This window comes from Eulemur rufifrons, unplaced genomic scaffold, assembly GCF_041146395.1.
Source record: "Eulemur rufifrons isolate Redbay unplaced genomic scaffold, OSU_ERuf_1 scaffold_107, whole genome shotgun sequence".
Classification (NCBI taxonomy): domain Eukaryota; kingdom Metazoa; phylum Chordata; class Mammalia; order Primates; family Lemuridae; genus Eulemur; species Eulemur rufifrons.
This window is the reverse complement of record NW_027182889.1, coordinates 95965-120518: the sequence shown is the minus strand read 5'-3', so window position 1 is coordinate 120518 and position 24554 is coordinate 95965. Positions and strand designations below refer to the sequence as shown.

The 24554-nt window shown below is 54.6% G+C and overlaps 1 protein-coding gene across 1 annotated transcript in view; it reads left to right on the top strand.

Moving 5' to 3' along the window:
* The window catches only part of ANKRD11 (ankyrin repeat domain containing 11), a 163202-nt gene that overhangs the window by 61110 nt on the left and 77538 nt on the right, over window positions 1–24554 (top strand). Inside the window, exon 2 of the mRNA XM_069464766.1 lies at window positions 116–200. The gene's annotated coding sequence lies outside the window, so the exon portion shown is untranslated. The remainder of the gene's footprint in view (window positions 1–115; window positions 201–24554) is intronic.

Genomic DNA, 24554 nt, shown 5'->3' with positions numbered 1-24554 from the left:
CGGGGGGAGGAGGCAGAGTGAGGGGTTCGGCCCCAGTGAGGGGAGACTGAGAGCACGGAAGGACTGAAGCTGAGACTCTGTGTTTACGTGAGCTAATTTTACTCTCTCGTTTCAGAATATACACCGCCCTGCTCTGGGACACGCCGCTGTGGGATTTAATACGCAGTCCTCGTCAGCGTTGACTTTCAGCTATGGAATCGGTAAATATTTTCCTATGTTCTTTCTTATCCGTCTGTGTCACTTTCATTGGTTTGTAAAAATGAGTATCAGAATAAAGCCTAAGTCTGCAGGTTGGTTTTCCTGGGCTTGATAGTGTTTTGGCTAAACGGCTTGACCTTTGTTCTAGATGTCACTTAGGGTGTTTTCTGAGTGGTTAGCACTGGGCTCTCGGGTCAGTAAATAGCGTTGTTGGTGTCACAGTGAGAGGAATTCTGCTGAAAGATTTACATAGGTCGGTAGCCTAGTCTGTAAAAGAAGTTTATTTCTCTTCAACTTCCTCTATCTAATTTTCCCTGTGCCCACGTAGTCTGGAGACACTGAGGTGCTGTGTGTGTTGTGTGATCTGTGCGCAGTGCGTGAAGACATTACATGCAGAGTAGCTTTTATAAACCGCTGGAGCCCGGTCGTCACTGTCTCTGGAACGCCGCTGCACGGGCCGGCGCAGACTCTGCTCCTGGGGTCCCGTGTGTTGGCTGGTCTTGGCTGCCACTTGTGCTCCTGGAAGCTTGAGGCCGTGTGTGTGGCTGGTGGGTGGGCGGTGGGGATGCTGGCATGTTTCTGGAGAGGAGGGGCAGCTCCTGCATGAAGACTTTGGCCTTGGTCTGGCCAGCATGTGTTGCTGGAGGACAATGCCTCCCCTGGGAGATGCGTCCTGACCGGTCATTGTTTTTCCCGTGTGTGAGTTGACAGCAAGTGGAAAGAAAACTGGCTCCTTTTAGTTTCTCGTATCTTGGCCAAGCGTTAGTCAGTGTGTGAAGCAAAGCAGTCCAAACACGCATTGTCTATTTGTGGTGTCACTCCTAGCAAACACCTTTCCTTCTGCTTCCGTGGTGAGTTTTCTTAGTCTCTTGTGTCCGTCCTTTCCTTTGTCTCAGTCTCCACCGCATCGGGCCACCTGGACATGCTCTGGCTGGTCTCTTCTGCTCGACCGAGCACTTCCTTGGAAGTGGGAAGTGGGAAGTGGGGCCTGATGGAAGGGGGTCTGCAGCGTCCCCGCCAGAGGCCTGGAGTCGTCCTCTGCTGGTCTGCAGGGTGGGTGGCAGCGAGGAGCCAGCCGGGCACTGGGCCTGCGGGTGACCAGGGTTTGCGGCTGGGCTCTGCGTGGTGGTCACAGCAGGGGGGATCACGGCAGGGGCAGGTGCGTGAGGGACCAGGTGCCTGGGAGAAGGAAGAGGTACCTGTCCACACCTGGAGTCTGAGCTGGGCCTCTTTCTCAAAAGTGTGGTGTTGACCTTAATGTGTAAGAAGGAAAAGCAAAACGCTTTTTAGCTTAGCATTGAAAATTGGATTATTGATAAGCATTTAGTGATTTTCAAAATACGTGTTATCCTGATCAAATGGAAACAAGATGTCAGCGATTCTTTGCTGACAGAACCTGGAGTCGGCCTGACTGGTCTGGTGCTCTAGTGGGTTGAGGAAAACAGACACGTTTAGGTTTTATGGCATAGGCAGTGTTGGCTTTTGACCATCCAGGGCAATAATCTAAATTGTTTAGTGCCATTTGTCACTTTGGTGAACTGTAAGTGTTTAGGTGGTAGTGATGTTAACAGTCTTTTTTGTCTGTGGTGGTTCGACTGAATGAATGAAGGCCTCGGCTCCAGTCTCTTCTGACTGCCGGGGGTGGGGGGCGGGGTGTGCGCAGAAGTCAGGTGACCGCGGCGTGTGAGCGAGGGAGCTCGGGACCTGCTGGGGCAGCATCAGTGGCTCCGTCCTGCAGGAGTTGCTCAGGTTCATCCTCCATGGTCTTTTCTGGCATTAAAATTCAGGGTTTAAAAAAAAAATAAATTTGTAGGTTCTCTAATATTTTCCGTTGTTTATATCGTTCATTATTTTTTATTTCGGTCACTGAAGCTCGAACATGAGTACTTTAGATCAGATTTAAGATCATTGTTTCTGACGGGTAGACTTGTTCAAGCTTCGTGTGTTCTGCTGTGTCCTTGTCTCCCATCTGGGCATGACCCGGGCACCCAGTGCAGGTGGGTTCTGGACTGGTCACGCCACGAGATGCTGCTCCGTGTGGCTGTGGTGACCTGGGGCCCAGGCCGTCTGTGTTGGCTGGGTCGACCAATGCTAGTTCTGTGACCTTGGGCCCATTTCTTCAGTTCTTTGCGCCTCAGTTTCCAACCCTGTGAAGTGGTAAGGGCAATACCCATCTTAAAGATTTCTTTAGAGATTAAATAACACTTTATGGAAATACAACTACATGAAAATGTAAGATTTAGTATTTTTTTACCTTTCTATAGCATAAAACTCCAGTTTCAGCTGGCATCTTTCCTGGCCGGGGTGATGGGAGTGTGGCGGCCCCCGTCCACACCCCCAGGTTCGTGGTGGTGGCCGGCCGGCCGTGTGAGCCGGGGCTGCTCTGAGCACTGACCTGAGCAGCGTGTGAAGTGGGGCTTTCGAGTGATGTTTCCAGAAACACTTTGGTTTTTGAAAGTGGTATATTCTGATAATACAGGCAGTGTTGCATCTATTAAAGGAGGCTTAGATTTAGTGTTTTATATTTTTAATTGAACACCTTTATTTAAAATAGAAAAGTGATGAGCCTTTGACTTGCTGAAGTGCTGAACTGCGATGACACCCACAGGAATGGTGCGCTGCTCGTTCTCTGCCCCCGCACGGTCTGTGAGCAGCCTGTGCTTGCCCTGGAGCACCGCACACCACCGACACGGCCCTGCAGCCCTGAGCACACGCGGTGCTGGGAGTCTCCTGGGCGGCAGACGCCCCTCCTGAGTGCCGGGTGCCGGGATGCCCGGGTGACCGCCTGAGCGCAGGGCTGCGGTGGGGAGGGCAGCAGTGTTGTTCTGGGCCGCCCCACTTAACCCTCTGGCATTGAAAGCAGAGAGAGAAGCCCTTCCTGGGGTACTCGGCCACCAGGTCGTGGCCTGGGCACGTGTGCTGGGCTGTGGCCATGGTGCCTGGGGGGCTGTTGGCTGGGCCGTGGGACCGGGCTGGAGTTTGCAGGCTTAGGTCCTAATGCTAATTCACTACCCTGTTTCAACATAGAAAGTTTTTGTTCTGATTTAGAAATAGATGACAAAGCATACTTTGCTTCTTTATCAAAGAATTATGCATAGCTAATTATGCAAATAGAAATTACTGAATTTTTAGTATAATCAACTTTTATTGTAATTTTAGGGTTTAAGGAATTTTTGTAGTTAGGCTCCCTTAAACTACAAATAACTTACAGAATATGAGATGTTATTTAAGTTAGATTTGTTAAGATAAAAATTAGCAGTTGTGTCTAGTTTTCCCCAGGAGCCTGGTGTCTCCCTCTCCACGGCTCTTGCTGATGCAGCACTCGGGAGCTCCTAGCCCACCGCCCCTGCCCTGCCGGAGAGTCCCAGCGCCGGGCCGAGAAGGTTTGGGAAATGGAAGCAGCTGCCCAGGTGCCGTCAGCTCTGGGTGTCAGCCTCGTGCCTCTCCTGTCTGAGTGTCCCTGGCTGGATGGGCCTCTGGTCTCTGTGGCCTCCACGCACTGGGGGCAGGTAGAGAAGGTGCTGGGGACCCAGGAAAGGTTTGTGGGCTATGAAGGACTTCGTTCCTTGGTTATCGTGTCGCTGTTATTTTCTTTCCCTTGTTAACTACAATGATTCTCATGGGGCCAGTGTTTATTTTATTTTATTTTGTTGTTTTTAGAGACAAGGTCTTGCTCTGTTGCCCAGGCTGAAGCGCAATGGTGTGAGGACAGCTCACCGCAGCCTCGAGTTCCTGGGCCCGAGCCATCCTCCACCTCAGCTACACGTGTGCCGCTGGGGCCTGCCCTGGGTTTCATTGTTTAGTACCATCAATTTTTAAAGCTGACTTTAGGGATATTTTTTTCCTCCATGTTTTTATATTTGACAGTAAAAAGGTTTTGCCTGGATCTGGAATAGAGTAGATGCTCAATAAGTTCTTTTAAAATTAAGACGACTGCTGTAAAGACACTGAAGTACCTTTTCACTTTCCTGCTTGTTTCTTGCTGAATGTAATCGTGTTCCTGTAACAAATAAGGGCTCTGTTCACCTTAAAAACTGTCCTTTGTTAGAAGAAGTTTCACTTACAAACTCGCTTAGATTTTCCTGGGAGGAAGAGGAAGGCAGGAAGAAGGAGACTGAGGTCCAGTGTGGCCTGAGCACCCTTGGGCCAGGCTGGCGGGAGGTGTCTGGGGAGTGGCCAGGAGGGCCCGGGAGGCATCTGCATGGCTGGCCGGTGGGTTTCTCAAGTTCTGGTGCGAACTGGGCTTTTCCTCCACTCCAGAGCAGGTGTCTCGAGTACTTGTTGTTGGCGTGTCTGCTGGGAAGAAGGCCGTGTGACATGCTGGGTGTCGGCAGGGCGGTGCCGGTGGGTGTGGAGGGTAAGCTGCCCCGAGTGTGAAGATGGGTGTCTGGTCTGGCCAGTGCATTCTGTCCCTTCTTGGCAGCAGCTGCGGTCCTTCCTCGTTTGTCTTCCAGATGCTGAAGGCGGAGCCGGGTGGCCACAGGGTGGTGAGGTGGGAGAAGTGGCGCGATGGGTCGGGGGCCCCGGGGCGGCACCAGCACATGTGCAGGGAGGTGGGGTGGGCACCGTCTCCCAGGCGTGGCCCTGAGTGTGTGGACAGTGGCAGCCACACCAGCGTGGACTCCTGACCCCTGGCCATGCAGGGCCCCCCAGGGCCTCCTGCCACTGTCGCCTGACGTTCTGCACGCCAGCCACTCAGGAAGCCGCGTGTGGAGGCCGGGCAGCTGGAACATGTTGACTTTGGCAGTGGGAGCAGCTAGATCCTGCTCGCGGTGTAGAAACACGCACACGCCCACACGAGCACACACACGTCGTCTTTCTTGCCCTGACCACCTGTGCATTCACTAACAGCTCCTGTCTTCCTCAGCCCGGCCTTCATCCGAGCTCTGCCTTTGCCCAGGGTTGAAGTTTCCTTGGCTCAGAGGGCTGCTTGGGCACGTTAGGTGACGGAGACGAAAAAGGAGGGCTCACTGGAAATCAAAGGACACTCCACTGTCACGGCTTTTGACTTTGTTGGCCTTTCGTTACACGGATGGTTTGTACATTGGGGAAAATAAACACTTGGGCCGTGTTAGCACATCAACAAGATAGCAGCACTTTGGGGACCCTGCGTATTTCTGGAGGGTAGAACCAGAGTGGTGGGCAGAGGACAGAGGGTGGCCTTCGTAGCCCAGGGTGGCCCCAGCCCTGCAAGGGTGTCTTGCACCTGGTCTGCAGGCCTGGGCCGTGGCCCACTGCGGCCCGCGGGTCTCCCTCCACCGCGGCCCACGGGTCTCCCTCCACCGAGGCCCGCCGGTCTCCCTCCACCGCGGCCCGCCGGTCTCCCGCCACCACAGTCCACGGATCTTCTGCTTCTGTCCACTTTCTCCATCTCCTGAGAGCAGCCTCTGCTTAAAATTATCTTGTTTTTTGTTATTGGGAGCTGGAGTTCCCAAATACTGCTCCCTGGTGCCTGACTAGATGCTGCCTTTGGGAACGGGCTTTGTAATGACTTCACGAGAATGTTAGGTGGTGCTCAGAGGACCGTGCCCACTCTGTTGGATTCCATGATGTTAAATTTTATGTTACAATTCTGTCCTGTAGCTGCACAGCAAGCAGTGTTACACACGTTTAGATTGCAATTGAGAAGTGAGGCTGGGCATGGTGGCTCGTGTCTGTAATCCTAGCGCTCTGAGAAGCTGAGGCAGGAGGATGGCTTGAGCCCAGGAGTTTGAGGTTGCTGTGAGCTGTGACGACACCAGTGCACTCCAGTCAGGGCAACAGAGTGAGACTCTGTCTCAAAAAAAAAAAAAAAAAAAAAAAAAAGAAGCTGGAAGTTGCCAGTTTATATGCAATCAGATTTTATTAAAGAAACTCTATGAAATGCCAGGGTATTTTGGCACGGTGCTGCCATGTTTTGAACTTCAGTGTCATAGTTGAAACTTGCAGCAGCATAACAGCCAGTGTTCCTGTTCCTTGGGTGAGTTTGCTGTCCTGCTCAGCCTGCCCTGTGTGCTTTCCTGCTGCCGGGAGCAGAGCAAGAGGCTGCTGCTCCGGGAAACGCCGGCTGCAGCTGGCGGAGGAGGAGCAGGCACGGGCAGGGGCACCCCCACCCCACCCCTGTCCACAGGGCTCTTTGACGGAGTGGTTTGGTTGGTGGCTCGGGGTGGTGGAGCCTGTGGGATTTGAGCCCTGTCGAAGCCCTGATTGATTGGCCTGAGCTGGGCCGGGGCCTGAGTGCTGTGGAGACGGAGGTTGGGGCCAGGTGAGGGTTTACAGCCCAGCGTGGGTGGTGCTGCGGCTGGAGAAAAGGTTCGTCGAACTTCCTCAAACCAACAACCTCGCTTAAAAAAAAAAAAATCCCTTCTTTCTGTATGAGGCTGGGCTCTTCAAGGTGCCTGATGCCGGACTGTGCTGTTCTGCCCCACCCGCGCCAGCCGCGCCGGCCTTCGTGCAGGTCGTCTCCTGCGCCCTTCACCTCGTGACTGCTGTGCTCCTTCCGGCGCGCTGGAGTGGCCTGTCCTCTGCGTGGCCCCCTGGGCGGGGCCTCTGCGTCCCCCTGGCCTTTCCTGTGCTCCTCCCGCCCCGGGAGAAATCACACTCAGGCACAGCCTGTGTGTTTGTGTCTTCCAGTAACTTTTAAGGTCTGTGAGAGGGCGTAACTCTGCTGGGCCTCTCACAGACCTTAAGTTATGTTCTCTTTTTTCCTCTACAAAACCCTAGGAAATAGCACTTTCTACATTTTTTCATAAGAAGATTCTAGGCTTCAAAAGATGTTGAGTAAGCAAGGTTTTCAGGATGCCCCAGCTCGCCATGGCAGAGTGAGTGCTGTGCGTGTCGGGGTCTGTCCTTGTCTGTCCACCGTGCTAACCCTCAGGGGTTAGGGTCAGGGTTAGCGTTTGGCCCCAGGGACGGTGGCAGGTGCATCCAGCGAGGCGCTGTGCTTTGGGCACTTGTCCCGCCCGGGCAGGACCTGGGCCTGGGCTCTTTCAAACTCGCCCGCCTGTCTCGAGGGCCTGAGCGCACAGGTGCACTCGAGTGTCTTGCTCCCGGCCAGCTGCCATGTGCCGAAAATGTGCCTGGGCCAGAGCGAGGCCTGGAGATAGCATGAAGGAAGTCTGGGCTGGCTCCTCACACCTGTTCGGGGTCACGGCGAAGCTGTTTCCGGAAAGCCTGTGTGCTCATCCTCTTCCTCCTCTGTCCAGCAGGTGCTGGCCACTCTGCCCCTCCCCCGCAAGGTGGCTGTGCCGGCCTCACTCTCCGCTGGCCTGAGGCTGAAGGAAGCATGTGTGTGTGCTGCTGCATGCCGTTTGCTTTGTGCACACAAATGCAGTCCTGGTCTTGGGGCTGTCGCCTGTCCCGGAGCCCGGGGCGCTGGGAGAGCCGCGGTGGTGGGAGGGAATTCTAGGGACGCTGCCGTGAGCTTTCCCGGGGAGCCTGTGGGCTGAGTGTCTGCATGGACCCGGTTCACGGGCGAGTCCTGGAAGCTGCCTTGCCTCTTCTGGTTCCGTGTCAGTGGTCACACTTGCGCAGTGTGACCCCTTTCTGTTGTCTGCGTGAGAGGTGGGCTGCGGGGGAGGGGGAGCGGTGCCCCTGCCTGGCAGCCGTGGCCGAGACAGGCAGCTGTGATTTCCCGTGGGCGTGTTCTCTCTTTGCCCAGGAACTTACCAGTTGGCTTTCTTAGGTTACCGGACGACTGGTTTGAGCAGAGGTGTGCCTTTCTCGGCTGTGTGTGGCTGTCGCCCACAGCTGCGATGCCAAGCCTGGGGAGTGGGTGCAGTTCCCACTGGGAGTGGGCAGAGGGCAGTGGCCTGTGGCCGGCACTCGGGGAGGGGCAGTTCAGCTTTGCTGGGTCGTCCTGAGTTTCGTCCTCACGCTTCCTCTGTGAACCTCAGACCGTATCATCTCCTGCTCGTCTTCCTCTGTCAACTCTTTGCAGTCCTTTCCTTAAACGCTGCTGTTTCTTAGGGTTTCCTGTGAGGGTGGTGTTGCCAGTCTGCGTGTTCCTACGTGCTGCGATTTGTTTCCCAGGACCTCGCCGCCTCCCTCCGTGCTCCACGGTGGTCCCTCTGCTGCCCCCGGGAGGGCGTCTGTGTCTCAGGAAGCCCCGTGCCCCGGGACACGTGCTTCTCCTGTGCCGTTGGTTATATCAGCTCCGGGGGACACGGGCTGCCTTCTCTGAAGACGCCCGTCCCTGTCCTGCCTGCAGTCAGAGGCGGATTCTGCGCTGGCTCTGCTGCCCTGTGCTCCCGTCGGTTTCCCGTCCCCCGGTGGTCAGCGTGGGACGAGAGTGCGCCTGTCTGCCTCACGGCCTGCCGCCTGTGTGCGGAGTAGGGGCGTGTCCCGTGGACGGGCTGCTGAGTCCATGTGGGGCACCTTTGTCCCCTGCCTCCTCCAGGACCACTGCCAGTCCCAGAGCACGTTTGGTGGTCTGCGATCTGCTCCCGCCCCCGGCCGTGGGGGAGGGGGCGCTCTGTGGTGCCCAGGCCTGTGTGTGACGGGAGGGTCTGTGCTCCGGTCAGAGTTGTGGGCACGAAATGTCTGTCCTGGAAACCGTCGGGTGTGTCCCGGCTCAGAACTAAAGGTCTGGGAGGGCTTCTTGCCCACAGCACTGAACCGCTGCCAGGTTTCATAGCTAAGAAACAGGAGACAAAGGTATAACCAGACTTCGGAGCTCGGTGATCTGGCTGAAGTTTGCCGGAGATCAGCTGGGGTTCGCGGTGACCCGTCCTGTGCTCTGAGGGTCGCTGGGAGGGGACGTGAGGAGTTTGAGCTGTAAGTGCAGGGTCTGGATGGGAAGAGGAGCTTTCTGGGTGGCTTTGGCCCCCCAGTGCCACGTTTCCTGACCAGTAACTGTCAGCACATGCCTCGCGCAGCACATGCCTCGCGCAGCAGCCGGGAAGTGTGATAAGGAAGCTGCGTGCGGGGAGAGGCTCCGAGCACGGGTGACTGCAGACCGCACCACAGAGCTCGGTCTGCCTCCCGCAGGGGCGCTGCAGTCAGCGTGGGCTGCGTGTTCGTCAGTGGTCCCGAAAGAACGTAATACCGTGTTTGTACCGTGCCTCTTCTGTGTTTGGATACGTCTAGATACACAGATGGCTCCATCGTGTTGCAGCTGCCTGCGGCACTCAGCACGGGGACACGCGGTGCAGGGTTGCAGCCAGCGGACCGCACGGCCGGGCGTGTAGCAGGCTGTGCCGTCCCGGTCTGTGTGAGTGCTCGCTGTGGGGCTCACGCGGAGGTGAAGTTGCTGACGCGCCTTTCTGAGGCTGCGTCTCTGTTGCTAAGCAGTGCGTGGCTGCGCTGTATTTCCTCTTCCCGTTATTGCCTTCGTAGGGCGTCTGTTACTGGCTGGTGAAAATTATTTGAGAGCATAGTTTCTGGGGAAAAACTGCTCTGAAACTCAGAGAAATAACAATACAGAAATAGGATAGGACCGCGGTCCCCAGCCCCGGCCGTGGCCTGTGAGAGGGTGGGCCCAGAGCCGCACCCCTCCCCGCTCCGTCGTGGGAATGTCGTCTGCCATGAAACTTAGGAAAGGGGGTGAGCAGCGGGTCGGTAGGTTCACTTCACCCGTGTTTACGACCGCTCCCCGTCACTCGCGTCCCTGCCGAGCCCTGACGCTGCCGGGCGGCTTCACGTACCTCCGTGGGTGCCCGGGTGAGCCCGAGACAGCGGTGTTAGGCCTTGGGCGGGACACTGAGAGCAGAAGCTACTAGAGGCTTCTTTTTGGAAGTCTGATTTCAGTTTTATTTAAAAGAACACATTGCATTTACCATGGTCTGCGGTTGCCACTTTTGCTAGTGTTCGCATGCCCACTCTGAAGAAAAGAAGGCCAGCCAGACGCTAACAGTGTGATTTACGTGTCGATTTCCTGCTTGTGCAGTGACTTTGAAAATCACAGCGACGTTTGGATCCATGACGTCTGTCACCCTCAGAGCAGCTCTGCGAGGTGCACAGAGATGAGCTACAGCCACGCAGAGCTGCGGCCCTGTGGCTGGTAGTTCCTAGCCTGGGTTTAGAACGCGAACAGTGTGTCCGGATCTTTAGCTCTTCCAAATGTCACCGAATTCGCAAACACAGTTTAATGTTGTTTAACTCACTGTGGCCCTTTCTGGCCATTTTTGATCGGTGAGTGCTGCACACTCAGGGGACAGCCGTGGTGGCTGCTTGCGAGTCCCCCCACCCCGTGTGCTGGCACGGTGGCCGCGGCCTGCAGGTGTCCGCTGAGGGCCACCTCCTGTGCTCCCCGGTTCCTCACTGCCAGGCAGGAGCTGTCCCTGTCAGGTGATTCTGGATAATCTTCATCTTGACATTCAGAGGATGGTCCTGGGCCCGGATCTCCAAAAGCGCACTGTAAAATGGGACATCATGTGTCTTATTCCTTTTTCTAATTTTTTAAAAGACAGGGTCTCTCTGTGGCCCCAGCTGGAGTGTAGTCACGTCGTCACAGTTCACTGCAACCTCCAACGCCTGGGCGCAAGCCTTGTACCTTATGTTCCTGCTGAGTCACAGGGGAAAGTGAAGTCCCAGTCATGCCCCAGCCTGAAGTGCGTGGACCCCTTGTCATCGCACTCCCGGTCCTGTGGCCCACGGGGCACACTGCTGGGTGCCACACGGTGGTCTCCTCAGAGGTCCTGTCTTCATGTGGGAAGGGGCTCAGACAGCAGAGAGGCCCACCGGGTGGACCAGGCCTGCCTCTTTGTCACTTGGTCTCCCCTGTGCTGCTGATGGGGAATTACACAGCTCTGGGCCTCTGGGGTCACTCTGAGGGGACAGCCAGGAAGCTGCAGCTTCTTTGGGGAAACATTCGGGTTTTGTGTTGCGGGTGAGGGAAGGGAAGACTTCCCCGTGGCCCCTAGGAGCTTCACCAAAAGGTCAGCTCACAAAAATGCAGATTAATAAGAGAAAGAGTCACACATTACTTACCATGTGTTTGGGGGAGAATCCCAGAGTGGGGTCCACAGGTTTATGTGCCCTCATTTTAGAGGGGAGGTGGGGGGTGGGGAATAGAGCGATTCTCTGGAGGGGCAACACGGGGTTACTGGGGAGGATGAGTAGATACTTGGGAGAATGAGTCGGGGGGCACATTCACTTACAAACGATCCTCTTTGGAAATTAACCCAGGAGGATTGTTTTAAAAATGGGCTGGGCTCTGGTTGCATTCCTGATGTAGCTGTTGAGATGTAGGGAGGGAAGAAGCAAGAGTGGTTCTTGATGAGTCTGTGTGGTCTCTGTGCAGACAGAGGGGAGCCCCTTCCGAAGGCTGTCGCTCTCTAAGGGCCTTTAATTCTAGATACTCTTTATGCCAAGGAGTCATGTTTTGGGGTGAAATTCCCTGAGCTCCGTCGGTGTGTGCACCCCCAGTTGGCGGCATTTATGGTGGAACCCAAGCAGTCAGACACACCAGCAGTCTCGTGGGTGAGGTCCTGGAGATTTTCGGACAGGGCACCAAAGTCCAACCAGTTGTTTGTGTCACTAATGTCAGCAGCAGTGGGAAGCTGCCCTTCAGGTCCTGGGGCTTCCTCCTCTGTGGTGGGTGCGCGGATTCTTGGCCTGTGTGTGACGCAGCACTGCGCGTCGGCCCCGGGCAGAGGCTGGCGTGCAGAGTGGCGTCCCCAGATGCTGGTGCCCTGTTTGACCACGTCAGGAACCCCCCGCTCGGCTCGTCGGAGAAGCCTTGAACTCCCCAGAAGCTGCTTTCTCGCGGCCAGGTTTGCCAAGATTCTTGCCTTTCACGGAAAGCTTGAATTTTTATTTATTTATTTTTTTAAGCATTGACAACAAATTGACCAGGTGTTTTCTCTGAAGTTGCAGCTTCCTTTTGTGTGTTTTGCAGAATGACCTGCCAGTCCCCGTGTCCGAACAACTGGAGCGTGTGTCCCCACGTGAGAGTGGCGTTTCCTGATAAAAGGCGGTTGTGCTCGGTGTGCAGAGTGTCACGTGCAGACTTGTCATTTTGTTCTGAAGGGTGCGCACAGGACGAGCGCCGACAGCTTGGGATTTAGTGCATTTAAAAATTATTGCTTCGTCAGAGAGGCTCTTGAGTTAATTGGAGCCTCATGCAGGGTCCCCCAGCCACACAGGCATCTTACTGTAAAGATAACTTCAGACTCGCAGCTGCCCTGGAAGGTTGCAGGGACCCCCGAGGCTCCTCAGACCACACCTAGGAAACAGACACCTGAACCAGGCCATTCAGTCTGTGTGAAGAAACTCCGTGGAATGAATGCGCTCGGCCCCAGGGCTTATTGACAACTTCTGAAAAACCTCCCAGCCCTGGGAGACTCTGTTAGTGTCCGTCGGCTCCCCCAGGGCTTGTGCTCACAGCTGTGTGTGCAGTTCAGGGTGCTCCTGACGGGTGGACCCTGGCTAGCGAGAGCTCTCCTGGAATTGTCGTGGAAATGTAAAAATCAGCTTCTCTGTGGAGTAGATCTGAGCGTTTGTGCCTGGGTGCGTGACCACAGACTGCGCACACATCTTCAGCTGTGGGCTGGCACCACAAAGCTGTTTCTCCTTTTTTTGATCTTGTCTTTCGGTGCATACCAGTAGCAAACAGACCACGTCCCCACAGTGCGGGACGGGCTTCTTATGTAACAGCCTGGGCCGGGTCCGTTCTGCGTGGACTCTGCTCCCAGGATCCTGGAGCTGGGAGAGGTCCAGCCCGTCTCGGGCAGCGTCCCTGGCAGCGCACGGCCCTTCCCTGGGGCTCGCCTCGTTCATTTCGCTTGCATAATTCTTCCTGTTAAGAAGCTGCCTCCAGACTGACCTTGCCTCTCCGTTTTTAGAACAGGAGGCTCTGGGTCACTTCAGTGGTGGTGTCTGCCCCTGGCTCACGTCAGTCTCATCCTGTAATTCAGCCTGGTCACTTGATTTAACAATTTGTCTTTGTTTTTCCAAATTTTGAAGTTCTTTTAAGATGATCTGGATTGCAGTGACTTTTTTTTTCTATATTATGTATTTGCTGGTTTGGAGATCTTTTTAAAGTTAGGAGTTCTCTGTATTCAAGTCTAAGTAGAATTGGAACAGTTGCTCTCTCTGAATTGGCTGCAAGAGAACCTCAAGACTTTCCGACAGTCAGCTCTAAATTGGAACCGAGGACTCTGAACTTGTAAGAGATAATTCAGCTGCAGCCTGTGTTCAACTCTTTAGGCCATTTATTACGGAAACGATTATGTATAATCTTACACGCATCTTTAATGAAGCTCTTGATCGTAAAATATGACTCCTGTACCTGAAAGTGGAGTTTTCACGTTTTACCGAGATGAAGAGGAGGAGAAAATAGCTGGTTTCTGTGCAGCAGGTGTTTTTATATTAGGAGAAGTTTCATGACTACTGAGAGGGAGGGGACAAGGCTGTTTGTTTCCGGTGACAGGGAAGCCCAGTGTGGAATTGCAGTCTTAGGATGTGCCTGTGTCCTGGGAGGAGCAGGTTAGAGACCCCCGGTGACGTTGGCTTGTACCCTTGGGGTGGCCTGGGCAGCTGGCCTGCACCTGGGCCCCCGTGGGCGGAGCTCCTCCTGAGGTGGGCAGGTGGAGGGGAGCATCCCTGCGGATCGCCCACCCTGCCAGATTCGGGTGATCGAACACCGCTGATCCCTGCCCATCCGTTTCTGACAAGCAGCGGCTTGATCTCTCCTTCCTTGTAGCCCTCAGAATCAAATCAGTCTCTGTTATAAAAACTCTGTGATTTTTTTTTTTTTTTTGGTCACATATTTTTTGACACGCCTCCTCCTGCAGATTAAAATGATAATTCTCACTGATGTGTTTTCCTTCTATTCATTAAATATTGGCAGCTATTTGTGCAAGCTGCTGGTTTTCCAGAATGAAGGGTGACAGGCCTACCTGGGATGTTCCTTCCTGTTGGCATCGGGTGGCTCCTTCCCCATCTAGTCCTCACAGATCATTAGTGGGCATTATCGTTCCACTTGAAGAAGAGGAAATCAACGTTTAACGGGCGTGGGGCACTCCCTCCGTCCCAGGTGTCCTTGTCTCTGAGGCGGTGGTGTCCCCTGTGCGCACAGGTGGGTGAGGCTGGCATCCTGCCTTCAGGATACTTACGATGCAGCAGGAAGCTACGGGCCCCGAGTGAGATGCCGAAGGCTTCTGTGAGAGTCAGTGAGCAGTGGCCGAAGGACGGAGACCGCGTTTCTTGGGGGGCTGGGCTTGCCAGAGGCCCCCTCGAGAGGCAGCGTTCGGGTGGGCTCTGAATAATAGGTAAAACTTGAAGAAATGGCCATGAAGTTTAGTTTTTTTTTTTTCTTCAACCCACTTCAGTCTGGAGATGGTCATGTGGTTTAGAAAAGGAATTTTGGGTGAAGGAAACAGAAGAGTCCTGCGGAATACAGACCACGGGCTCACTGCAGATGAGGCGCAGGGCAGCTGTGAGACGCGGTCACACTCAGTGTGTCTTCTGCCTGAGCTTGGAGATACCAGTTGGAGGGACGGAGGCCATGGGTTTCTCTGCTTTGTTCCTTCAGGAAGTGGTAGTATGGGCTGGGAGGAAGGCCTCGGATTTCCCTGGGAATCTAAAATCCCATCACTTTTGGTGGATTTTTGTTACCTTGCAACTTTCACCCTGAGATTAATCATGTTCCCTTTGTGGTCCTTCCTGTTCAAACCCCGGTGGCCTCTGTCCCCACACCTGTCTCACCGTAGCATCACAGGCATCCTTTTGCCCTGAGATCACGGGGACCTCCTTCCAGAGCACATGGGTATCGGCCTGGGAGAGAAGAGAACCTGGGGAGCCGGGGGGCCCCGGGGAAGAGGGAGGGGCTGGTGGCACCGCAGTCTCTCGTCCCTGGCCCGCTGCCCGCCGCCTGCTGGAGAGTCCTCCACTGAGGCCTGATGTCAGAGCGGTTTCTAGTAAGTTCTTCGTTGTGTGTTAATTATGCTAGTCGTGTCTGGGGTGGTGCCTGGCCATGTCGTGACGTTTACGCACTCTTCTTGAGGGGACCCGAGGGCCATCGTCCTGTGGTGCCCTGGAGCGAGTCCTTAATTCTTGCTTCTCTGCTGCTGCTCTGAGCCTGAGGGAGAGGTAAGTTGGGATTGTTGGTCATTGTGATTTTATAAAGCCACGTGGAACCATGCGTAGCGGAGTTGGATGATCCATCACGTGGTTCGCGGTTCACGTAGGGGAAGTTCGCTCTGCAGAGCCTTGTAATCCTACGTGCAGAAGTGGGGAGCGCTGGCGGGAGAAGCCAAAGGGCGCTCGTTACGAAACACTAGATTCAGGGTGACCTCATTTTTGGCTAAAAAACGCACAACCTTGTTTTGCTGGAAATCTGTGAGTAGCGGGGATTTGTTTTTTAGTTTTCTTTTAGTGTGTCAGTAGATCTTAGTTTCTTACAATAAAAACGTTCTGCTTTTGGTTTCACATTAAGTGGTTATTTAAAAAGGAAAGTCCCGCCTCGTGGCTGCTTCCTTTCCCTGCACCCTGAGCCCAGAGTCTGGGGCGGCCCGGGAGGGTGTGCGACCGGGCCGCAGCCGGCTGGGCGCTGCTGTTTCCCTGGTAACTCACAGCGCTCCGAGTGCTGGAAACCCCGACCCGGAGGAGGTATTTGCCGTGGCATAACTGAGTGAATAGAATAAACGCCGTTGTTCATCAACGCGCACGTCTGTTTCTCGGGTGCAGGGTGGGGTGGTGGTGAGGTGTCTCGAGGCCCTGGGCTGCCCGGCTGTCTCGCTGGTTTCAGGTGCAGCTGAGGCTGAAGGAATTTCTGGATTTCTTTTGACTTTGCATGGTCATCCCTGCCCTGGTCAGTGGCCTTACCTGTTTCTGACGGCTCTGAGGCTCCAGGGGGAAGAGGTGGTGTCAGGTGAGACCAGACCGTGCCAGCCGCTTCCCTTTGCCTTTCCTGGGCCTCGGCAGCGGGCGGCTGTGGTGCAGCTGGCTCGGACACCCTGTGTTGGGGACAGATCACATGTGGCCTGTGGTCCCCAGGTGGGGTCTGGCCTCCCCTCTCAGCCCCATCTGTTGTGGGGCTGAAAATGTGCAGTAAACGCTTGTTCATAAAGCGGGTACATCTGGAATATGCTGACGGACCTTCTCCAGTCGAGTGTGGGTCGCCGAAGGGCACTTGTGTCTCGGTGAGCGCTCTGTGCCTCGGTGTCCGTGGACCATGGGGCCGAGCGAGCGCGCTGGTGGACGGCCCGTGTGGAGGGTCCCGCGTGGGGGGTCCCGCATGGAGGATCCCATGTGGAGGGTCCCGCGCCCGCAGCCAGAGCTGTGTGTCTGGCTCAGTCCAGGGCAGGTGAGGCGTGGTCACCCACTATAGAGAGTGCTTGTCTGGGCTCAGGTGAGCTTTCCCCACGGTGGGGCCCTTTCCAGACAGGATTTCCCTTCTGTGCTGAAAAGGCTGCTTCTGGAAGAGTCCTGAGCCTGCTTGGCCCAGCTGAGGGCACATGTTCATATCAGTTGGTTGCCACGGCGCAGGGGATTTGACAGCCTAACGTGGGGCCTGTGGAAGGAGGTGTGGGGGCTCGCCCAGGTCACCTGGTGTCCCCAGGCCCTCTCCCCGCTCCCAGAGTCTCTGCGTACCTTTCCGCTGAGAGGCGGAAGCGTGGGGGGTGTTCTCCAGTCTCTGGACCCTGAGCGTTGGTGGTCGTCCTGACCACCCCCTTCTGCGGAGCTCGGCCTCCTTTGGGGTTGCTTCTGCCCACGATTTAACTCTGAACACACCTCTCCTCTCTCTGTTACCTGTTGGGAAACGTATCATCTTCTGTAAGTTACTTGTGTGGATAATTAAAAAACCGTAGAGCATGTTTTATACACTAGAATACTTGTCATAGTTTGGCTTTTTGTTGATTTAAGATTGGGGCCGTCACAATGTGAAGAGCCGTTGCCCCTTAAACAGTGACTCAACCGATGCGGGCTGGTGTTTTGGGCGTTTCTTGGTGTCTTGCTTGTTCCCTTGCCCACCCTCCCAGCTCTCCTTGGGTTGATTGTTTACCATGGGCTCAGGGGCTGGGGCACCGGGGCCTGGTGGAACCGTGCGCAGTGCGTGTGTGGGAGAGGGGGTGCCTGCTCTGTCGGCCGGCTTCAGTCGTCACCGTGTGCCCAACCTCGAGTCCGCTGCGGGCTGTGGACCTCGTTGTCTCGTGGGTGAACACTGGGTGCAGCCTTCCCTCGCCCTGCTCCCTGCGGCCTCTGCACCCTGCCTGCTTCTGCCCTTCTCCCTGGGAGGCTGGCCAGGCTCCTTGGCTTTTTTTTTTTTTTTTTTTTAATAGTCTACAAATAAACTTGTCTCCTATTTATTTATTTTTTTCTTTCAACTAAGACTTTTCTGGACTTAAAGCAAAGACGTTGACTCTCCCCACACGCAGGGCACCTCCTTGGCTGTGCTGTTGCCCCGTGCAGCTCAGCACCAGGCCCGTCCACCTGGGGCTCAGGGGGCTCTAACCGGCGTAGGAGAAAAGGAATTACAGTGGCATCGTTGTTTTGCAACTGGGTGCCAGAAATAACAGCTTTTCACAGTGAATTGCTCGGTAAAGATGAGGAGCTTTATAAATACCCATTTATATTTGGACTTGAATTGGAGCTTGAGCAGTTTGGAAATGCAGAAAATAAGAGTGTTTGGAGAACAGAGATGAAGGTGTGTGTTTTTGAGAAATGAGGTTTGGAAAACTGAAAAGGTAAGTTTCTGCAGCAGGTTATTTCTTTCTAAATTTTTTATTTTTCTTTATTTTCAAAATTTTTAGATTAATTGTATTTCTTGAGAAATTATTGAACACATTCTTCCTGCTAAACAATTAGAACATTGAAGATGGAGCTGACCCTCTCTGCCCTTCGTCTCCCACCTGCACTCTTTTTTTCTTTTCTTTTTTTTTTTTGAGACAGAGTCTCGCTTTGTTGCCTGGGCTAGAGTGCCATGGCGTCAGCCTAGCTCACAGCAACCTCAAACTCCTGGGCTTAAGCGATCCTACCGCCTCAGCCTCCCCAGTAGCTGGGACTACAGGCGTGTGCCACCAGGCCCGGCTAACTTTTTCTATATATATTTTAGTCGGCCATATAATTTCTTTCTATTTTTCGTAGAGACGGGCTCTTGCTCTTGCTCAGGCTGGTCTCGAACTCCTGACCTTGAGCGATCGTCCCGCCTCGGCCTCCCAGAGTGCTAGGATGACAGGCGTGAGTCACCGCGCCCGGCCAGAAATCCCTAGATTTTTAAGAGGAGGTAGAAATGTCTGAGCACGTGCCGCCCTCCCACGCCCTGCAGAGTGTGAGTGGCTCCCAGAGGGGCTTCGTGCCCAGGTCTGGGCCGGCGTGTGGGCTGACCCCACCTTCTAGTCGCAGTGAGAAGGGCCCCCCGGCACATCTTGGCCTCACACATTTTCAGGAAAGCTCTTTGTCCTTCTCCGGAAGTCCCTAAGCTTTAGGCCTGTCACCCAGACCGAGGGACGGAACTGTGCAGCCTTTGCAGGCCCGGGCGTGTCCACGGCTGCCAGAGAGGCCTCTTCTCGCTCCGTAATGCGCAGTCGGGGCCTGTAGCCTGATCTGGTCCCGAAGGTCTTCAGCCGCAGAAAGTCCATTCCCCCCAAAGACAGGCGAACGATAAATGACGGCTGAGCATTTCTCCTCCGTCTCCAACTCCGGCTGCACCCTCCGCCCTCCGTCTGCTGTTCCTTAACTGCGCGGTCACAGACATGACTCTTCCCCGGGCGGCACAGAGAGCAGGGTGGGGCTGGGCGGGCGTGGGCTGCCCCGTGAGGGGAGCCACTGCCACCTGCTGTGTGGAGCCTGGGCTGTGTGCAGCGCGGCCTCCGAGGTGCTGTGTGTGCGTGTGCCCCTAGACTCATATTTTTGCACATTATTAGGTTTATAACTCAGGCTTGTGGATCTATTTAGATGCATTTTTCTTTATTCTTTTTTTTTTTAGAGACAGGGTCTCGCTTTGTTGTCCAGGCTGGATTGGCTTCATCATAGCTCACTGCAACCTCAGATTCCTGGGATCAAACGATAACTCCCACCTCAGCCACCCGAAGAGCTGGGACTACAGGTGCACACCACCATGCCCAGCTAATTAAAGAAAAATTTTTTTAAGAGATGGGATCTTGCTATGTTGCCCAGGCTGGTCTTAAACTTCTGGCCTCAAGCAACGCTCCCACCTTGGCCTCCTCGAGTGCTGAGATGACAGGTGTGAGCTACTGCAACTGACCACAGATGCATTTTTTTTTTTTTTTAGCCTGCTAATGCCCAGAATCTTCTGTACACCAGTGTCATAAAGAGAAGCCTGAGCACAGTCTGGCCCTGCTGGTCACATGTTGACCCATCGCTGTTGTTGCTGACCTGCCCCACCTGCAGCCTCACCTCACACAGGTCCTCTATATCTGTGGCGGTGGTGGTGATCCGGCTTCAAGGTTACGATTAGAAATTAGTGTCAAGATTGGGAATTCCTATCAGACTGATCAGTGTGGTAGATGTACCTGTTTGTGAAATCAGTGTATACAGTTGACCCTCAGAATAACCAGGAGGGTTAAGGTTGCTGGCCCCGGAGCAGCCAGAAATCCACGTCTAACTTCGGACTCCCCACAGCTCGACCGCTGACGGCCACGGCCGACTGGGGTTTTCACCAGCGACGTGAGGGCAGGAGGGGCAGGCGCACGCGGAGTGACTTTGTGGAAATACGTCGTAATTTCTGTCGGACTTTTTTGTCTCTCTAAAAATGTTTCTGTGTGGTCCAGTCCCCCTCCTCCCGTTTGCTGTAGCCCCAGAGCCCATGGCAGAGAAGGGTCCCCCCGGACGGCAGCCAGAGGCAGCCCTGAGTCCTCGGGACCCTCCCCAGGACGGTCTGGCGCTGCTGCTTCCGTACCTTCCTCCTCCTCGCTCGCCGCCCTCACCTCCCTCAGGTCGTCTCCTGTGAATTCCTCTGGTGTGGCGTCTGCCAGCTCTTGAATTTCTCCAAGATCTGCATCTTGAAACCGTTTTTTTTTTGGCCATATCCACAATCTCTTCCATGATTTCCTTTATCGGCTCTGTTGTAAACCCTGTGAATTCACACACAACATCTGGACACAGTTTTCTCCGGCAGGAATTGATTATTGCGAGCTTGATGGCTCTCAAGGTTTTTTCGGTAACAACAATGGCATCTTTTGTGGTGTGATCTTTCCAGACATGTATGATTTTCTCTGTGTCAGATTCTGTTCCCTAACTTGAGAATCCACTCCGTCGTGTGCTGTGAGCCCTAAAGGTCCTCAGGACACCCCGATGTAGAGGCTGAATTAGAGATGTCGTGTTTGGGGGCAAGTAGACCACTTTGACGTCCCCCGTGTTGAACTCGTGGGGTTCTGCATGGCCAGGGCCATGGTCCGGCATCAGAACATCAGAAGCCAGTCCGGTACTGGCGAGGTGCTTCCTGACTTAGGCACGAAGCCCTGACGGGACTGTTCCGGAAGACGGGCTCTGGCTGTGGTGCCTTCCTGCCGTGCAGCGAGGAGTGGCAGCTGGTGGTCGTCTTTTCCCTGCGAAGCCTCCGAAGCCCGGAGGCTGTCGGCTGTGTAGACCAGGGCAGTCCTGACCAGAAACCCAGCTGTGTCCGCACAACGCGGTGGTCAGCCTGTCCCTTCCTGCCTGAAATCCCGGTGCTCCCTTCTCTTCCCTACTAGTGAGTGTCCTTTGTGGCTCCCCCCCCCCCCCCCCCCCGCCCCCCAGTAGAGCACATTATTTGCCTGCATTACAAACCTGCTCAGGCAGATCTTCCTTATCAGTGACGTTCTTAATGGCGTCTGGGAACTTGTCTGCTGCCTCTTGTGGACAGAAGCTGCTTCTCCTGTTATCTTGACATTTTTAAAGCCAAACTTTGTTCTGAAATTGTCAAACCATCCTTTGCTGGTATTAGAGTTTCCAGCTTTGGAGCCTTCACTTTCCTTTTACTTTAAGTTGTCATATAACAACTTTGCTTTTTCTCGAATGATACTGTAGAAAGATGGGGTCTCAGCTGTGTTGCCCAGGGTGGTCTTGAATTCCTGGCCTTAAATGAACCTCCTGCCTTGGCCTCCCATCGTGCTGGGGTTACAGCCATTGCACCAGGCCCGTATGCCCTTTTTATGCCTTTTATGCACCCACATAAAAGCTGCATTTCAACGTGAGATAAAAAGGTTATTTTGCCAAAAGTTTTCATGTCTGCTGGTGTAGCTGCAGCCGATGGCTTCACACCTTTTTTTTTTTTTTTTTAAATGATGGTCCCTATGCTGGATTGACCTTGCAATGGTGGCAGCTGCAGCTGCAGCCCTACAGCACATGTCAGGCAGCTCAGGCTGCGTTTGTGACGCCGTGGTTCCCTCTGCCTCTCGGGAGCACTCCGGGATCACTCGTGGCACTTTGTGTAGGCCCCATAGTGTTATTCGAGGTTTGTGATATTGCACTAAATGCGATGCAAAGTACTCAAGAACTGCAAGAGTTTTGGTTGTTTGTTTTTGGTTTTGAAGACAGGGTTTTGCTCTGTTGCCAGTGCAGTGGTGTCATCGTAGCTCACAGCAGCCTCCAACTCCTGGGCTCCAGCAATCCTCCTGCTTCAGCCTCCCGAGTAGCTGGGACTACAGGTGTGTGTCGCTGTGCCCTGCTTCAGCAAGATTGTTTTTTACTGCAATGCCCAGGTTATTGGAGAGAGAGACCACTCAGGCAGAGGTGATTTGTGTCACATGGCGTTTAAAGCGGATACTAGTAACGTTTGCGCTCACTGCGGTACCAACAGGAGATGGCTGAACTGGAACTGGAGGTACTGCGGTTAATTTTATGCAGTTATGATTTAATATTGCATCTGTACACTCACTTACATTTCTCTCGACTGCATATGGCACCGTGCAGTCTGTTCATGTGCATTAAGTTTTGATAACTTTTTGTAATAGACTTGTGTGTATTTTATGGTAGTAAATGATAAAGTAAATGAATATTTACATATCATTGTATGTATTCAGACATACCTTTTTCCGAGACTTTTCTGTATTTCTAGGTCATGTGGCTTGTTTGAGAGTTTTGTTTCAAGTTGCCACAAATCTCCAGAAGGTTTTCCAATAATTTTATTGAGAAAAACTCACATATAGGCCGAGCACGGTGGCTCACGCCTGTAATCCTGTCACTCTGGGAGGCTGAAGCGGGCGGATTGTTTGAGCTCAGGAGTTCGAGACCAGCCTGAGCAAGAGCGAGACCCCGTCTCTATTGAAAAAATAGAAATTATCTGGACAACTAAAAACATATATATATAAAATTAGCCAGGCCTTGGGGCGCATGCCTGTAGTCCCAGCTACTCGGGAGGCTGAGGCAGGAGGATGCTTGAGCCCAGGAGTTGGAGGTTGCTGTGAGCTAGGCTGACGCCTCGGCACTCTAGTCCAGGCAACAGAGTGAGACTCTGTCTCAAAAAACAAAACAAAACAAAACAAAAAATCCCCTCACATGTACGTGGATGCGTGCAGTCCAGACCTGTGTTGTTCAGGGGTCAGCTGTGTGCGTATGCGCGTGTGCGTGTTAGTCATGTAGTTACTGAACCTGTGTGTGATTCTTACCTTTGTCTGTTCCTTACCTGAGCGAAGAGGTTAAAGTGCTTTTATTAATATCAATAAATATTAAGTGCTTTAATTAGTATTAATGCTCACTAGAGGAGATTTCTCGTCTGAGTCACAGAACACAGGAAATTATAAAAACGATGATTATTTTCCCAGTTCTCCTAAGGATGCTCTGTAGACGCTGCACCCTGGCAGCACAGGAGAGGAGTTAATTCATTAAATCCAGGGGCTGTCGGAGGCATTCAAGTATGAATTCTCTCATGGAGTCTTTCAAAGTCTTATATTGATATTTTTAAAAAGGACTGTCGTGCGTAAAGGATGTATAATAAGAGATACCACAGTGATGGGAGAAGGTAAAGGAAATTACCAGTAAAATTAGTTAACATTTTGTCTCTTGCAGCACGCCTTCTCCCTGCTGGTTGTTTTTGTTTTTGTTTTGTTTTGTTTTGTTTTTTGAGACAGAGTCTCGCTTTCTTGCCCGGGCTAGAGTGAGTGCCATGGCGTCAGCCTAGCTCACAGCAACCTCAACCTCCTGGGCTTAAGCGATCCTACCGCCTCAGCCTCCCGAGTAGCTGGGACTACAGGCATGTGCCACCATGCCCAGCTATTTTTTCTATATATATTTCAGTTGGCCAGATCATTTCTTTCTATTTTTTTTTTTTTTAGTAGAGACGGGGTCTCGCTCTTGCTCAGGCTGGTCTCGAACTCCTGACCTTGAGCGATCCACCCGCCTCGGCCTCCCAGAGTGCTAGGATTACAGGCGTGAGCCACCGCGCCCGGCCTGCTGTTTACTGACACTTCAGTGTTCTCCCCACTCCGGCTCTGCGGATGAGGGTGAAACACAGCCTGGCGTCAGCCTTGCCGTGCTCCCCAGCGTGCAGTCGGGGCGCAGGCAGCAGAGGAGGGGGCAGTGAGGGCCTCGCCGTGCTCCCCAGTGTGCAGTCGGGGCGCAGGCAGCAGAGGAGGGGGCGGTGAGGGCCTGGCCGTGCTCCCCAGTGTGCAGTCGGGGTGCAGGCAGCAGAGGAGGGGACAGTGAGGGCCTTGCCGTGCTCCCCAGCGTGCAGTCGGGGCGCAGGCAGCAGAGGAGGGGGCAGTGAGGGCCTCGCCGTGCTCCCCAGCATGCAGTCGGGGCGCAGGCAGCAGAGGAGGGGGCAGTGAGGGCCTCGCCGTGCTCCCCAGCATGCAGTCGGGGCGCAGGCAGCAGAGGAGGGGGCAGTGAGGGCCTCGCCGTGCTCCCCAGCATGCAGTCGGGGCGCAGGCAGCAGAGGAGGGGGCAGTGAGGGCCTCGCCGTGCTCCCCAGCATGCAGTCGGGGCGCAGGCAGCAGAGGAGGGGTCAGTGAGGGCCTGGCCGTGCTCCCCAGCGTGCAGTCGGGGCGCAGGCAGCAGAGGAGGGGTCAGTGAGGGCCTGGCCGTGCTCCCCAGCGTGCAGTCGGGGCGCAGGCAGCAGAGGAGGGGGCGGTGAGGGCCTGGCCGTGCTCCCCAGCGTGCAGTCGGGGCGCAGGCAGCAGAGGAGGGGGCGGTGAGGGCCTGGCCGTGCTCCCCAGCGTGCAGTCGGGGCGCAGGCAGCAGAGGAGGGGACGGTGAGGGCCTCGCCGTGCTCCCCAGCGTGCAGTCGGGGCGCAGGCAGCAGAGGAGGGGGCGGTGAGGGCCTGGCCGTGCTCCCCAGCGTGCAGTCGGGGCGCAGGCAGCAGAGGAGGGGGCGGTGAGGGCCTGGCCGTGCTCCCCAGCGTGCAGTCGGGGCGCAGGCAGCAGAGGAGGGGGCGGTGAGGGCCTGGCCGTGCTCCCCAGCGTGCAGTCGGGGTGCAGGCAGCAGAGGAGGGGGCAGTGAGGGCCTGGCCATGCTCCCCAGCATGCAGTCGGGGCGCAGGCAGCAGAGGAGGGGG